Here is a 13,681-nt window from a genome sequence, read left to right on the forward strand (position 1 = left end):
TGAAACTCATTAAATTGTTTCCCTGTTGATCTGTAGTCACATACAGCTACTACTCCTCTTCCGTACCTCTCACTAGGTTTAACAGACTTGAATATTAATGAACTGTTGGAAAAAAACCCCAGGCAGCTGTAGAAGTGCTAAAAATTTGCTGTTCTATCAAAACAGTTATTTCTTTTTCACCACAGAATAAGCTTTTGAGGCAACACCCAGATTTTATAGGTTTCTTTAGACTGACAAACACAGGCAGCAGAGACAGACAACTGTAAAGGATGTTGTGGGGTTGACCAAGTCCTACTCTGCTAGATTTGTACATCTTCCATATGTGTGAAAAGAAGGGAGTTTTCTGAAACTTAAAAGTGTTATTGTATGATACTGAGGGACTGTGAAGAACCACTGCTGTGATCACACTCATTTGTTTTATGTTACTGAAACCACAAGAAGAACTGAGGTGAGAAATGGTCATGCCACAAATGACCTTCCTTACATACTTTCTTTTGTCAAGTTCAGCCAAAAATTTCCATAAACCTCATCAAAGCATGACAGTGTTCTCTGAAGTACAGCATTTCATTTATTCTCTTCCTTGAAGTAAGACCTACTTATTATATGTGGGTATATTAGTTGTGCCTTTTTGCCTTGCTTGTTAGGAGCCCTTAGGAAGGTTCCTCCAACCCATTCCCCTCTGCCACTGCTGATCAGAGCACTAATGAAGAGATGTCGATCTCATACAACACCATTCTCTGAGCTTGGGTGGATGAATAGCTCCTTTCTTTAGGAAGCTACAGCTGAAGGGACCTCTTGGGGCATTAAGTCTGGCCCCCACTTCCTCAGGGTATGAAAAGACTTGCATAAAATGAAAATTAAACTTCTCAGTGGCTCACTGTAGTCTGCTTTTTCTACCTGCAGCTGTGATGTTACTCTACACCTTGAGATCCTCATGAGTCATGTTTCTTTCATTGCTGTTTTGCTGAAAAGCTGACTGAAGGAGGCATAGATATGACCAGCAGATCAGAGGTGCTTTCACCTTTAACAGCCATTGGTTCAAGTTACTGACAAGGGGGAATTTTACCAGGAATGAGTGTCATTGCAAACACAAAAATAATCAGCCCTGACCTATAAAGCTTGCAGAATAATTAGGAAATGAATAAAACCTAAACACTCTAAAAAAAATGTTGGAATTATTTAGTGAAGAATGAGTTTGTCCCTAATGCCTGCTTCATGGCCGCTCTTGACCCACTATCAAAGTGAGCCCATCTCACATACCAGTAGAAATAGAGGCAAACCAAGAACAAAAGGAAACCCTTGCAAGGCTGGAAATGTACAAAGGACAAGACTGTCAGGGCTGACAGATCATCTCGTTTCTGTCTTCTTGACATCCCCCTGAAGAATCTGGCATGTCCATGACCCAATATTGCCTGGAAGATCTGCCCCAGGACAGTTCCCATGCCTGGCTCCAGAGGCTTTGTCTTCTATCTCTCTGCGATATAGGACCTGGTATGTTGACCTCTTCTGACATTTGGGTAACAGGCATTATTAGTGTTATTCTGGCTTCAAAGACATTAATGTTAAGCTGGTATTTGGGCTTGGGAAAAGAGAAATGGAGAGGAGGAGAGAGAAGAGCCAGCTGTGTGTAAGTGGTGAAAGATATGAAGAACTGTTAGAAAGGGTCATAGGTTTGTCACAGCTTTCAAATATTTCCTGAAAAGCCTGAAATGCATTTGGAAGATTTCTTTTTCTTTTTTTTTGTTCATATGAACATGCATAAATATATTGCAGACAAGTGTAATTTCTTTTCGAGACTGACTGGTCAAATCCTTGCTTTTGAATGACTCATGACCTGAAAGAGTTGAATCATTATTCAGTTACTAAACTATGATCAAGCTGATAATATTGTAAAACAGCAGAGCTAAAACATCTCTTGGAACTACTTTAGAAAAAAGCAAAAAATAAATAAATTGATGGCTAGCCAACTGCTTCTCAGACCCTTTCCTTCCTTCTCTCGGCAAATCTGATCTCTGGCCTTCCATAATCTCACTTAGATAAAAGTGTCCAGATAGGACAAAAAAGTGAAACCAGCAATGGCTGTAGGAATAAAATTGGATGGCTAAAAAAATCCTCCTACATCCTTCAGTATATCTAATGAATGATCCCTATATCTGTATCCACATGACAGGCTGGTGAACCAAAGATTACTACAACTCTCATAAGAAAACTGGCTGTTGTTTGACAGAAAACAGAATTTTATTGACCTTGCAGTTAGCAAACAATGAGCTGGTACTGGGAGGAGTGGGGACAGCGCAGATCTTAATCTGTACTAATGCAACCTAACAAACCTCCCTGGAGAACACATAGCAGCTCAGCAGTGAATGGCAATATAACACCTCTTAGACTGGCAAGGGGAGGGAAAGATCCAAAAAGATTCAAAGGCTACTCGAACACTGAAAAGAGAACAGAAAATCTAGCTCCAGCTTGGAGGAGGTCTGTGCAAGAAAATGGATGAATTATACAGGGCCACGTACAAAGATGCAGGAATTGTGATTATACTGCCACTGTCACGGTGCCAGTCAAATGTGTAGCTGGAGCCAGACACAGCCAGTCTGGGGAGGAACCTCATTTCATTTAGTGTGGATGCTTACATAGGGCACAACTACGAAGCCATTATTCTCATTGCATGGACAATTACCCCTCAACTTGAGGCCTGAATTTCAGCCTCACTGGCCTAAGCACTAATGTAATTGGATCAAATTTAATGCGGAATTTGTGTACCAGAGAGAGGGGAGATAAAGCTCAGTCAGTAACTATTAGTTACCACAGAATTAATCGATTACTTGAGTCAGTTCAGTGCCCTATTACGCTATTACACTACCCATTGCTCTCCCCCAAAGGAAGGTACAGTTCCTGTCCCAGGCCACATACTACAAATATTTAGGTAATGTTTTCTTTAGTTATATCAAATCTAAGAATGCATTTTAAACAATTTAAAAATTACTTCCAGCAACTCTCATTTTCAGCATACTCCTTAGAGTCAAAAAGGACCATGTCATTCAGTTGCTCCTGTCCAGGAAAAAGGATCGGCAGAGTTTAGAAGTCATAAAAACCTTTCTTGTGCTAAAACTTCAGATTCGTAAGAAACACTAATTAATTAACACCTTTGGCAGAAAAAAACATTTTTGTATCCTGCATTGGGCAGCCTTTTCTTGCCTCTCCCTCTCTGCAGACAGGGAGATACATGCATCTTGCATGGCACAAAAGGTTCATCCCGACTCTCCACAGCCAGTTCAGGGAGATTTCACCACTGCAGAGAGGAAGCGGGCTCAGACACAAGGAAGGGATGGATGACAGGATCTAGCATTCACCCCACTCTTCCCGCCTCCTCTTTGTACTAGAAGCTTAAATGTAAAACTGAGACCTACAATGAAATCGCCCAGCTTAAATATATACAACAAGCAGATCTTAGTTCAGTGTGAGATAGTGAGAGCATTTCAAGTGAGAGCCCCAGGGATTTGTCTTGGACAAAGTTTTACTTATTAATAACTTCAGCGATCCAGTAGTAAAAAGCTTGCAAATCCCCCCAGCGTGGGAGAGATGTCAGACTCTGTGGAGAACAGAATTCAGCATGTTCTTAACAAATTAAAATGAGAATTTGAAATGAACAAAATGAACCTCTGTGAAGGTAAGTGTGAAGTATGTATTAGAAGTCAAACATGGGCACAAAAACAGCAAGGAAAGTGAAGCTTTTCACTGGTAATGACCTAGTTATTTCTGATTCTGCTTCACTGCAAGATTTCTGGCCCTGTATTCCTTAGGAGAAAAGGAAACTGGTGTGTGATTATTCTGGGAATAAATCCCATTTTTAATGAGTATCTACAGATGTGAATATTATAGTTTTCTTAGGTTATAAGTTTATCCAATATTTGCTAAATAATAATAATAATGAATAATAATAGTGAAGCCTTTGGGGCCTGAATTCAGTTTTCCTGGACAAACTGATCTCCTACAGTATCTTGTAGCTCTATTCTGTGATGCTTCAAGAGCCAGCAGGACCCAGGATGTACAAGACCCAGGTTCAATGTCCTGTTCTGCCTGATTTGGGACATGACATATGAAACATTACCAGCCATAAAAAACACACCTAGAGGCACTGCCTTCCTTGGCAGCTCATAACTTACACAGCTTGTGCATCACTAGGGGGATCCGTGGAAGAACCATGGCTCCAAGGAAATGGGGAACCTTCAGTGGTTGCTCAGTGGAAAAGCAACAGCACAAATCTCCCAAGACCAAACCACTGGCAGTGAAAGAAGCCTGGTGGTAGCCAGGAGTAAGAGTTAAAAAAGAGTTAAAGCTAACTTCTACTCCTACTTGTGTTTGCAATTTAAGGCACAATTTAAACTGGACTGATGGAGTTTGCATCAAGCTTAAAATTTTGCTCTTCTCGCTTCATACTAGTTTCATACTGCATACTCTGTAAAAGGTATAACCTCAGTTTTGCAGAAAATAACCTAGGGGTCATGGCGGACACCAAGTGGAACATGAGCCAGCTATGTGCCTTTGCAGCAAGGAAAGCTAATGGTATCCTGGGCTCCATTCGGAGGAGTGTTGCCAGCAGGCTGAGGGAGGTGATCCTTCCCCTCTACTCAGCACTGGTGAGGCCACACCTGGAGTGCTGGGTCCAGTTCTGGGCTCCCCAGTACAAGAGAGACATGGACATACTGGACAGAGTCCAACAAAGAGCCACAAAGATGATAAAGGGACTGGAGCATCTCTCCTGTGAGGAAAGGCTGAGAGCTGGGACTGTTCAGCCTGGAGAAGGCTCAGGGGGGAACTCATCAATGTGTGTAAGTGCCTGAAGGGATAGTGTAAAGAAGACAGCTCCAGGCCCTTCTCAGCGGTGCCTAGCAACAGGACCAGAGGCAGTGGACACAAACTGAGACACAGGAGGTTCCCTCTGACCATCAGGAAACAGCTTTTTACTATGATGGTGACCAAGCACTGGCACAGGTTGCCCAGGGAGAATGTGGAGTCTCCGTCCTTGGAGATACTGAAAAGCCATCTGGACATGGTCCTGGGCAATGGACTCTGGGTAGCCCTGCTTAGGGGGACCTCCAGAGGTCCCTTTCAACCTCAACCATTCTGTGATTTTCACCCACCTACTTGTTCCTCTGTTATTCAACACAGCGTAAGAAAGCATCACCTGCACACCTGAAGATTGGCATGCCATCAGAAAATATTTAACGAAGGACAGATGACAGATGATTCTTCTCATTCTTGGACAGTCTCTCATTGTATGCAATGCTTTACTCTGGAAGTTTGATAATCACAAGCTCATTTTTAAAAGAACATCCAAATGCCTATGGAAGCAGCCTCAAAAAAAAAAGACTCAGGTGTGAGTATACTTAGAAGATACGTAAAATTATTTCTGAATGAAAGGAAAGTTACGCCTTTAAATGAAGTGTCACAATTCAATTTGCAAACTCATTTATATTTCTATACAACAAAAGGGTATAACCACAATATTCATGATCTTAATGAAAAGAATATATCATATCCCTCATGAACTGAACTCTAGCAAGGTGGGGTTTTAATGGAAGGTAGGACAATTTTACCTTGATGAAGAACAGAACTCAACTAGTTAACAGCAGTTATATAGGTCTACATAAGTTATAGTCTAATGCAGTACAGATTTGTGAGCAAGTTCCTTTTCTGTACCTCAGCTAGGATTACATAGCAGAGTTAAATCCTTTTTTGGGGGAAAAAGGGGAGAGGACAAAATTACCTTTATAAATGTGACACTTGCTTGTGAATATTGTAGTTTCTGAAGTTCTCCATATTTTTATCAGATTTATCCAAAACAATCTAAAAATTATTTGTACTATTTGTTCATTTTCATTGTGATCAATTGCTGCCAAATTCTCCTATGGAGAGATTTTCTCAAAAGTTTATTTTGGCCTTTCATCCTAATTGTTAAAAAAAGAAAACCTCAGAATTTCTTGGGGGAAAAAAAAGGCCCATTTTTTATTAGCTCTATTGATTAATTCCCTACCTTTTTTCTTTGGTTTTGGGAAGGAATGGAAACTGAAAGGAAAGATTTTTAATTTGTTGTCCGGCTTACTCTCAAAGCCACTAGGAATTTTCCTCTTGGTCAGTTTCTCTGTTCTTATTATTTCTGTGGTCACTTTCCTGTCACTCTATTTCTTCTTTCCTTTTCTTTCAGTGCAGACTACCTTATGAGTCTGCTGTCATTTTGGTTGTGTCAATCTTTCCATCATTCCAAGTCTTTGACATACTGATCCAGTTTACCTGAAAGTACAGACTTTACTAACAACTTAAAGAAAACAGATTCAAAATGTTTACCACGTGCCCATGACCCCTTCAAATCCAGACACCTGTTGTAGCTCAGAAAACAGGTGGCTAAAACTGCAAGTGATCATTAAGTCAACATTGAATTGCTGTGAATTTTGTATAGTCTGGAATTACATAAAAATTACAGTGTGGTTACCTACTAGTTACCATACACAGGAGTTACTCTGTAATTTAAATCACAGAACAAAACCTATAATCCTATTTTCTTCTGATTGCTAAAATTATAATAATTTCTCATTATATTCTATCTGTTTTGAGTCTATGCAAAGATTTCCCATAGAGTCACTGCCAGGAATGAACCTGAGATAGAGGAAATCAGATCCTGAGTAAGAAAATGTAAAGGTGTTAGGTTTTGCCTCCCACAGTCTAGAACATTCTCCTAAAGGTGTTTTGCTGTAACCTCAACAGTTTTATGTGCAGAATGAGCAATGGGCCTTTCCTTGGCCTTCCAAAATTCTGATTATCTAAAGAAAAAAGTAAAGACATTCATTGTAAGGAAACAGTTGGTCAGCCAGCTCCACCTGGCAGATTCAAATGACTATTGATAGAGTATTTGTTGCAGTATCTGTCTAGGTCTCTGTGGTACAACTGAGACGAAATACAGGACTGTCAGGACAAGTGACTCTGATAACTATCCCAAACTTACTCATACATGGTAAGGTAGCAACCTGCATGAAACACCATGAAAAAAATTGGAAAACACATCAGCTCTAGTAAAAAAATACTGTAATTGATTATTTAAAAATCAGCACGACACTAGTTATTAGATGACAACAGTACTTGACCTTTCTTTTAAAACTACACATACAACTCCAATAAGAAATGGTGGAATCCTGCAGACAGCCAGGGAAGAACAGAAGATCAAGTACAGAAACAAACCTGAAAACAAAGACAGAACTAACAGTAATATCTTTCTAGGGAAGAGCAACATAACACTGATAAATTTGTGGAAGTTATTTTTCCCACTACCCTTGTGATGCTAATATCCCTTTAAATTAACAAATCTGTATTAATAATTTGGCAACGTGCAAAAGGTGTTTAAAATCTTGTATCTAGGTAACAAAGGGGGAAAAAGAGAAACTTTCCACATTTAGCCTTAAAGGCCCCATGGCCAACATAAACACCCGACATTTAAATGAGAAAAAGAATGACCTAAGTCAAGCTCATTGGTGTGACAGGAGGTAAAGGAAGATTGAGACCTTTGCACATGTTGAGATGCATTTTACTAAATTTATATAGTCCGCTCAAATCCAGATTACCTGGCTGTATACAGTAGGCTTCAGTAGGATATTATGATAGAGAGACACATGCACAAGCCAATTGCCTGAAAAATGTCTTAAAGTTAAATTACTTGTTTAAGCATGGGAATAATTCCATCCTAACTTAGAAAACACATTTAACTGTTCTGCTGGATCAAGAGTCAAATAGGCAAATCAAGTGACCCCAGATATCTCATCTGCAGTTTCTTTTGGAAGATCTCCAAAGGCAGAAAAGTCAATATAATGATAAGACAATAAGATACCCCTCTGTACCCACCTTTGCTTCACCCATAGAAGTTTTGGCTTTTCTCCATCTATCTGCCCTATGGTGTGAAACTCCTGTCAGGGTATTCAACACGTAAGTTGCAGCTTCAAGTAAAAATTTAGTTACTCTTGACATGAATGATACAATTACCCAGAGCAACTCACAAGATTGCCCCAAGGTAACACCACTTACTTTCTACCTGACTACTACTATCAAGAGTGAACCAAACATGTTTGAACATGCCAAACGCATCCTTTCCCTAAGAAGGCTTGCACCAACCTTCAGCCAAGGTGAGAGCCAAGAAAACAGAGAGCAGAAGAGGCTCTTGCATTGAGGATGGCCAGCTGAGCCTGCTCTCAACACTTTCCTTTTCCTAAGACCTGTATAACTGGTATAACCTGTACAACAAGAGAGACTGTATCAGGTGGCCATGACAACCAAACACAGCCAACTTACTCAGCTGAAACCAACTGTCACGTACTAGTCTATGGATAAGAGATCATCTGTTCACACTTATACTTGAAGTGGGCTGATCTTTCCTAGTTTCCAGAAGGAAGTAATCTTGTACACATTGATACAACATCATGGCTTCCAGAGGGGCTAACCAAACCCACACTTTGATAAACAGAAAGAATCCTTTGCAAAGTCAAGACTATGACTATCACTCCTCGTTTCCATGAGGAACTGTGCATTCAGACCTTCTGTACTATTACAGCTTTAAAGACATAATTGCAGCAACTCAGTTTCAGTGTTGCTAAATCTCGAGTTTTTAAAACAATCATGTGTCTTTTGTTTTAAAAAAATGGGCAAACACTCGTGTGCTAGCAACTTGAACAATATTTGCATTTAGCTCAGAGCACCAGTATTGTATTCCAATGCTGAGAAACAATTGATAACCTGAAAAATTAAATGCTGCCAATACAACAAGATAAATACTAAAATTATTTACTACTTGCAGAAAAGATCTTAGGTTACACTAGTTGTTTTCCAAATTCCAGTCAACTAACTGGGTGGACTAGAATAATTTGGAAACACCTTTCTTCTTTTTTGTTCAGAATTTTCCCTTCAGAGATAATCAAAGTTTAATTCACCTCTGTTTTGCCTTGTTTTGTTTCTAAGCCTCTATGGAAAACAGAAGAAACTGTGCCATTTTTTTATTAGTCATTATATTTTCTATCATACATATAGTCTCGTTAGAGATACAAAGGTCCTTCAAGCAATTTTACTAGGCAGCTGTGTACTTAAGCAGTTTCCCCTAAGTTTTAATACTGCTAAAATCTACATATCCCTTTAAAACCTAAATTGCTTTATATCTACTTTTTCTCAGTAATTCAATCTGTATAGTCTGTTTAAAAGAGTATATTATCTCTCTTTTCCATTAACAGATACTCCCAAGTAACATACAGTACACAATGTTAAAGCTCCAAAGTGAGCTGTCAAAACTAGAGAAGTTTATAATCAAAGTCATAACTCCATTCTTTGCCAGGCAGCATTGTTATGACTATTTGAAAACAAGTGATCTTACATGCTGTATGTTGGCAAAAAAGGAATAAGTCACAGACTGAATTTTAGCTTCGTCTTTAGTCAGATGATTTTTCTCTGTGTTGCAATGTAACATACTTGATTTTTTTCCTAAGATTTGTGCTCCAAAGAGACCAAGGAATTGCAAACACAGTATTTATTGTTACTGCCAATGTGCAGCTAGACAAATTGTTTACCATTACATTTACCAGAGCTGAGATAAATTCTGCAAACTTAAATTTGCACACCTTCTAGTAAATTCTATTGGTAAATTTAATTTAAATAGTTTCAATTCACATGAGTTTCTGGTGCACTAATGACAAAATTAATTTTTTTTTTATTGCCAAGACTATTTGAGTCCCCAAATAGTCCCTAACAATCCATTACCTGGTGCTTTAATATGAAAGTCCTAGAGGCAGACTAGACTTATTAGGGGAACATCTTCTATACGGACAGACTAGTTCCCTTCAGGCTCTACTAAAGAAGTAGGACATGCCATGATAAAGTGTGGCATAAAGATTCAAGATGACCTGCTAGTGATTTTTTGAGTTTATCACAACTTCATGTCACCCTTGGATCTATCATCGTATGTTAGCAATATATTTGCTCTCCACATCATCCAGGCAGACCCCAAAACAAGTTTAGTCCTCAATTTGTTGCTTCTGGTTTTGTTATGAAACCTTCACACCATTCTAAAGTCTAGGAAATGCAAATATATGTAATTGATTCAGCTCCTTGGGAAAGCCATACTTACTCCTCTCCCACACATCTGTGTAACAAGGTGTAGTTGTGAGTCTGAGATTAAGAAGATGAAAATCATCATGGATGACTAGAAGAGACAAACCAATGAAGTATGTCTTCTCTGACAGTACTTTAAGAGATTCATGTACTGATTGTGAGTACAAACCTCAGTATTCCTGGTACCGAATTGTTCTCATGAATTGTTGGAATTGTTCTGATACAAATATTCTACCAATGAGATAGATTTATACAAAACTAGTGAGACTTACTGTGTAAAAATGAATGCATTAGGACTGCTGAAATAGGTTTTGCAACGTTTACAGCTAGTGTTTCTGTATGTTATGAAACATTTACCATATTGTAAACTCACTTTTGATGATTATATGCTTTTTGCTTTGCTAAAAGCAAATTCAAGGCTTACCCATATTTTTGTTAAAATACCTTTTTTATAGCTCTAACCTCTCTGCTATATAAATTTCTCACAAAATAAAGTGTTTTGTCTATTTTTGAAACAAACTGTATCTACAAAAAATGTTTAGACTACAGTATTTTTCTACATAGCCTAAACAAACCAAAGATAATGGATATGGCAGAAATTAACTGTGATTTATTTTAGCTCCAAAATGTTTCAAATTAAATAACCTTTACTGACTCTGTATTATCTTGCTTTTTCTCAGTGAGGATTCAGGAATGGAAGTTGCCTGAATGTTATTTCCATTAATGTCCTTAATCCCAACCCTCACAAACAGTATCCTGGGGCACTTTTCTTAGTTTCTTTTTTTTTTCCCCAACATGCTCTTTTATTTTGATTGAAGCACAAGATAAAAGGAAAATGACATTTTACAGTAGAGATTAATCAGTCAATTCTTTAATAATTTCAACAGAGCACTCTCAACTACTTTAAAGCCCTGGATTTTGTTAAAAAGCCAGATGCTACATAAGAAAGAATATGTTCTACCCTGTTCTCCTCTCCTTTTTCTCCCAACTTTGAGTTTCCCATTCATGTGCCATATAATGTGATGATAGCGAACTCACTTACAGCAGTTTACCAGGACAAAGGTAATTGCCTTTTGCATTAAAAAGTAGAAGGATGTTTCCTGTGCACTAATAATTATTTCTCATTATGAACTCAACAGATGCCTCCTGGTAAAAGGTTGTCGATGTTGTAAGGCCAGTAAACTTTCCACCACAAACCCTATGCTTTAGGCCACCCAGTCTAAGAGAAGAGCAGAGAGTGGAGATTTTCACTCCAGCAGGATGGACCTGGAGGCTTCTCCCCAGCCCACCATGAAACGCCAACCAAAGGCAACTAAGGAGGCAGCTGGATCCTCCCAGGCGCTCTCTGCCACCATGGTGCACTGCAGTGTACAAGTCTGCCCGCCCCAGAGAAGCCACAGATCTGAGCTCTTATGTGCTCACTAGAAGAAAAGCTTTTATTAACCACAGGTCTAATTTTAAGTGCACTAGCAAACTAAGGTTAAATAAAATGAATCCTGTTCTAAGTGCATCAGTTCCTCAGCACATTAAAGCTCCCATATACAAAGCTTTAGAAAAATAAATAATATACAAATATATCCCTCCAGACTGTCACAGATATATACCAACATTTCTTATGAGATGAAAGAGGAGACCTAACAGACGGACAAGATAAAGAAAGTATAATACGGAGAGGCAGGGAAGTACCACTAACAGGATGTTTTAACATGGGCTCGCTACATGACCAGTTCAAGTCAATCAGAAGCATCAATTGGAGTTCACAAACAGAACTCCTTTTCAAACTTTCCTAGGATGAATTCTTCCCTTTTTCTTTCTTAGACTTTCTCAAGGCAAGTAAAATAAAATTGATACCTAATAAAAAAAAAAAAAAAAAAAACCAAACAAACAAAAAAACCCAACCACCAACCAAAAAAAAAGAAATCCCCCCAAAACCAAACCACCCCAAACCAAACTGCAAAACCTTATCCATTTTTCAGGAATAGGTTTTGTACCCTCTCTGAAAAAACCAGCTCTTAATCACTATCAGTTTAAAATTAATATCATTACATAACCATTACCATTTTAGCCTATTGAATTGCTATATATCTGCTTAAAACTTTAGAGTGCACTTATTTAAGTAAACCCTCACTGAAGCTGAACAACCGCAAGTGTTGACCAGGAAGTTATTATTCAAGTGGTTTATTAGTGCTGTTTAAATTAATGCAATACCCCTGAGTGTAAACACACTCAGGAGGATAATAATTTTTTAAAGTTATCAAAAATCACTGCTAAGTTCCAGCAATAAAAAAGCAAAGAATGTAGTAAATACTACCACATCTTTTGTGTGACAAATAACTTCTAGATTACACAAGAAAATAAAAATCTATTTACCATTCCATTAAAAGCACTACTTCCTTTGAGCAGTTCTAATTTCGAATGCATTGTAATGAAAATAACATAAACATTAAATCCTCCTTTCTTCTGATCATGTTGAGGACACCAGGATAGTCTGTCTGACAGATTATTTAGTAACAGAAGGAAAATCACTTTGCTAGTTCTATTAAAAATATCAAATTATTTGAGAAAATGAAATGCCATGTAAAACCATGATTCTGATGTAATTCCAAATGTCTGTATGATGCTTTGGCAAGCAAACATGAAGCATGGGATAAAGCAAGCTCAAGCTGAGGAGAATTAATATATTCTCTTAAGAAGACTTATTAGTCAGGGTTCATACGGTAAGTGTATATAAGCTTCATACTGACAGTGTTCTCAGAGTTTCCCAGACTTCATGTCTCTTCCTGCCATTTAAGTTACCTTCCTGTTTGGATCTCTTGCAAATTGTTTTTCAAAACAATGTTTAGAGATACGGAATTTCTCCAAGCAAATATTCTCAATCCAGCACTTTCTGACTAATTCTGGTAATTGCCAAAGTACCCTATTTAATTAGAAAATCACTTTCTAATTTCAACAATGTTTGAATAAGACTCTTGTTCAGCAACTATAGTGACTGTCTAATCAAACTGAGCATGTTGTAATTAACTGGAAACTTGGCACTTGATGTAACAACTATATGAAGCTGCAAAAAGTGGGAAGTTTTTGGATAACAAAAACAATTTATACCAGCACATATGGCACTACACATGTGAGAATTCTAATATGTCTTGCTCAATACAAACAACTGTATATGAATTTTATATCATCTCCCAGGTGCAATAAAAACAGAAACTGAGTTAAGGTAGTTTGGCTTTTTATCTCTCCAAGCCAAATTACAAAAAGCATGGAAATGAGGAAGCACTTCACTAATTAGTCTCATCTTACAATCATCGCTACTTGGCTGAACTTTTTCCCTTCTCAAACTCCCCTTCCTCCCTTCTCCCATCAACTCACTTAGCCCCAGCTTATGACATGCAGTTCGTCAGAACAGGACTATCTTCCACCCGGCTATTTATGAGCTCAAACCCTGTGCCTGGGCACACAGCTCATACTCTGAAATGAAACACCTTCTAAAAGTTATTTCTCTCCATTGACTACAATGAGAGCTGGGTGTGGAAATAAAGAT

General features: G+C 38.3%; 1 protein-coding gene across 3 annotated transcripts in view; it reads right to left on the reverse strand.

Moving 5' to 3' along the window:
• OCA2 (OCA2 melanosomal transmembrane protein) overlaps positions 1-13,681 on the reverse strand; it is a 292,848-nt gene that overhangs the window by 82,062 nt on the left and 197,105 nt on the right. The window lies entirely within an intron of this gene.

Source organism: Aquila chrysaetos, chromosome 23 (genome assembly GCF_900496995.4).
Source record: "Aquila chrysaetos chrysaetos chromosome 23, bAquChr1.4, whole genome shotgun sequence".
Taxonomy (NCBI): domain Eukaryota; kingdom Metazoa; phylum Chordata; class Aves; order Accipitriformes; family Accipitridae; genus Aquila; species Aquila chrysaetos.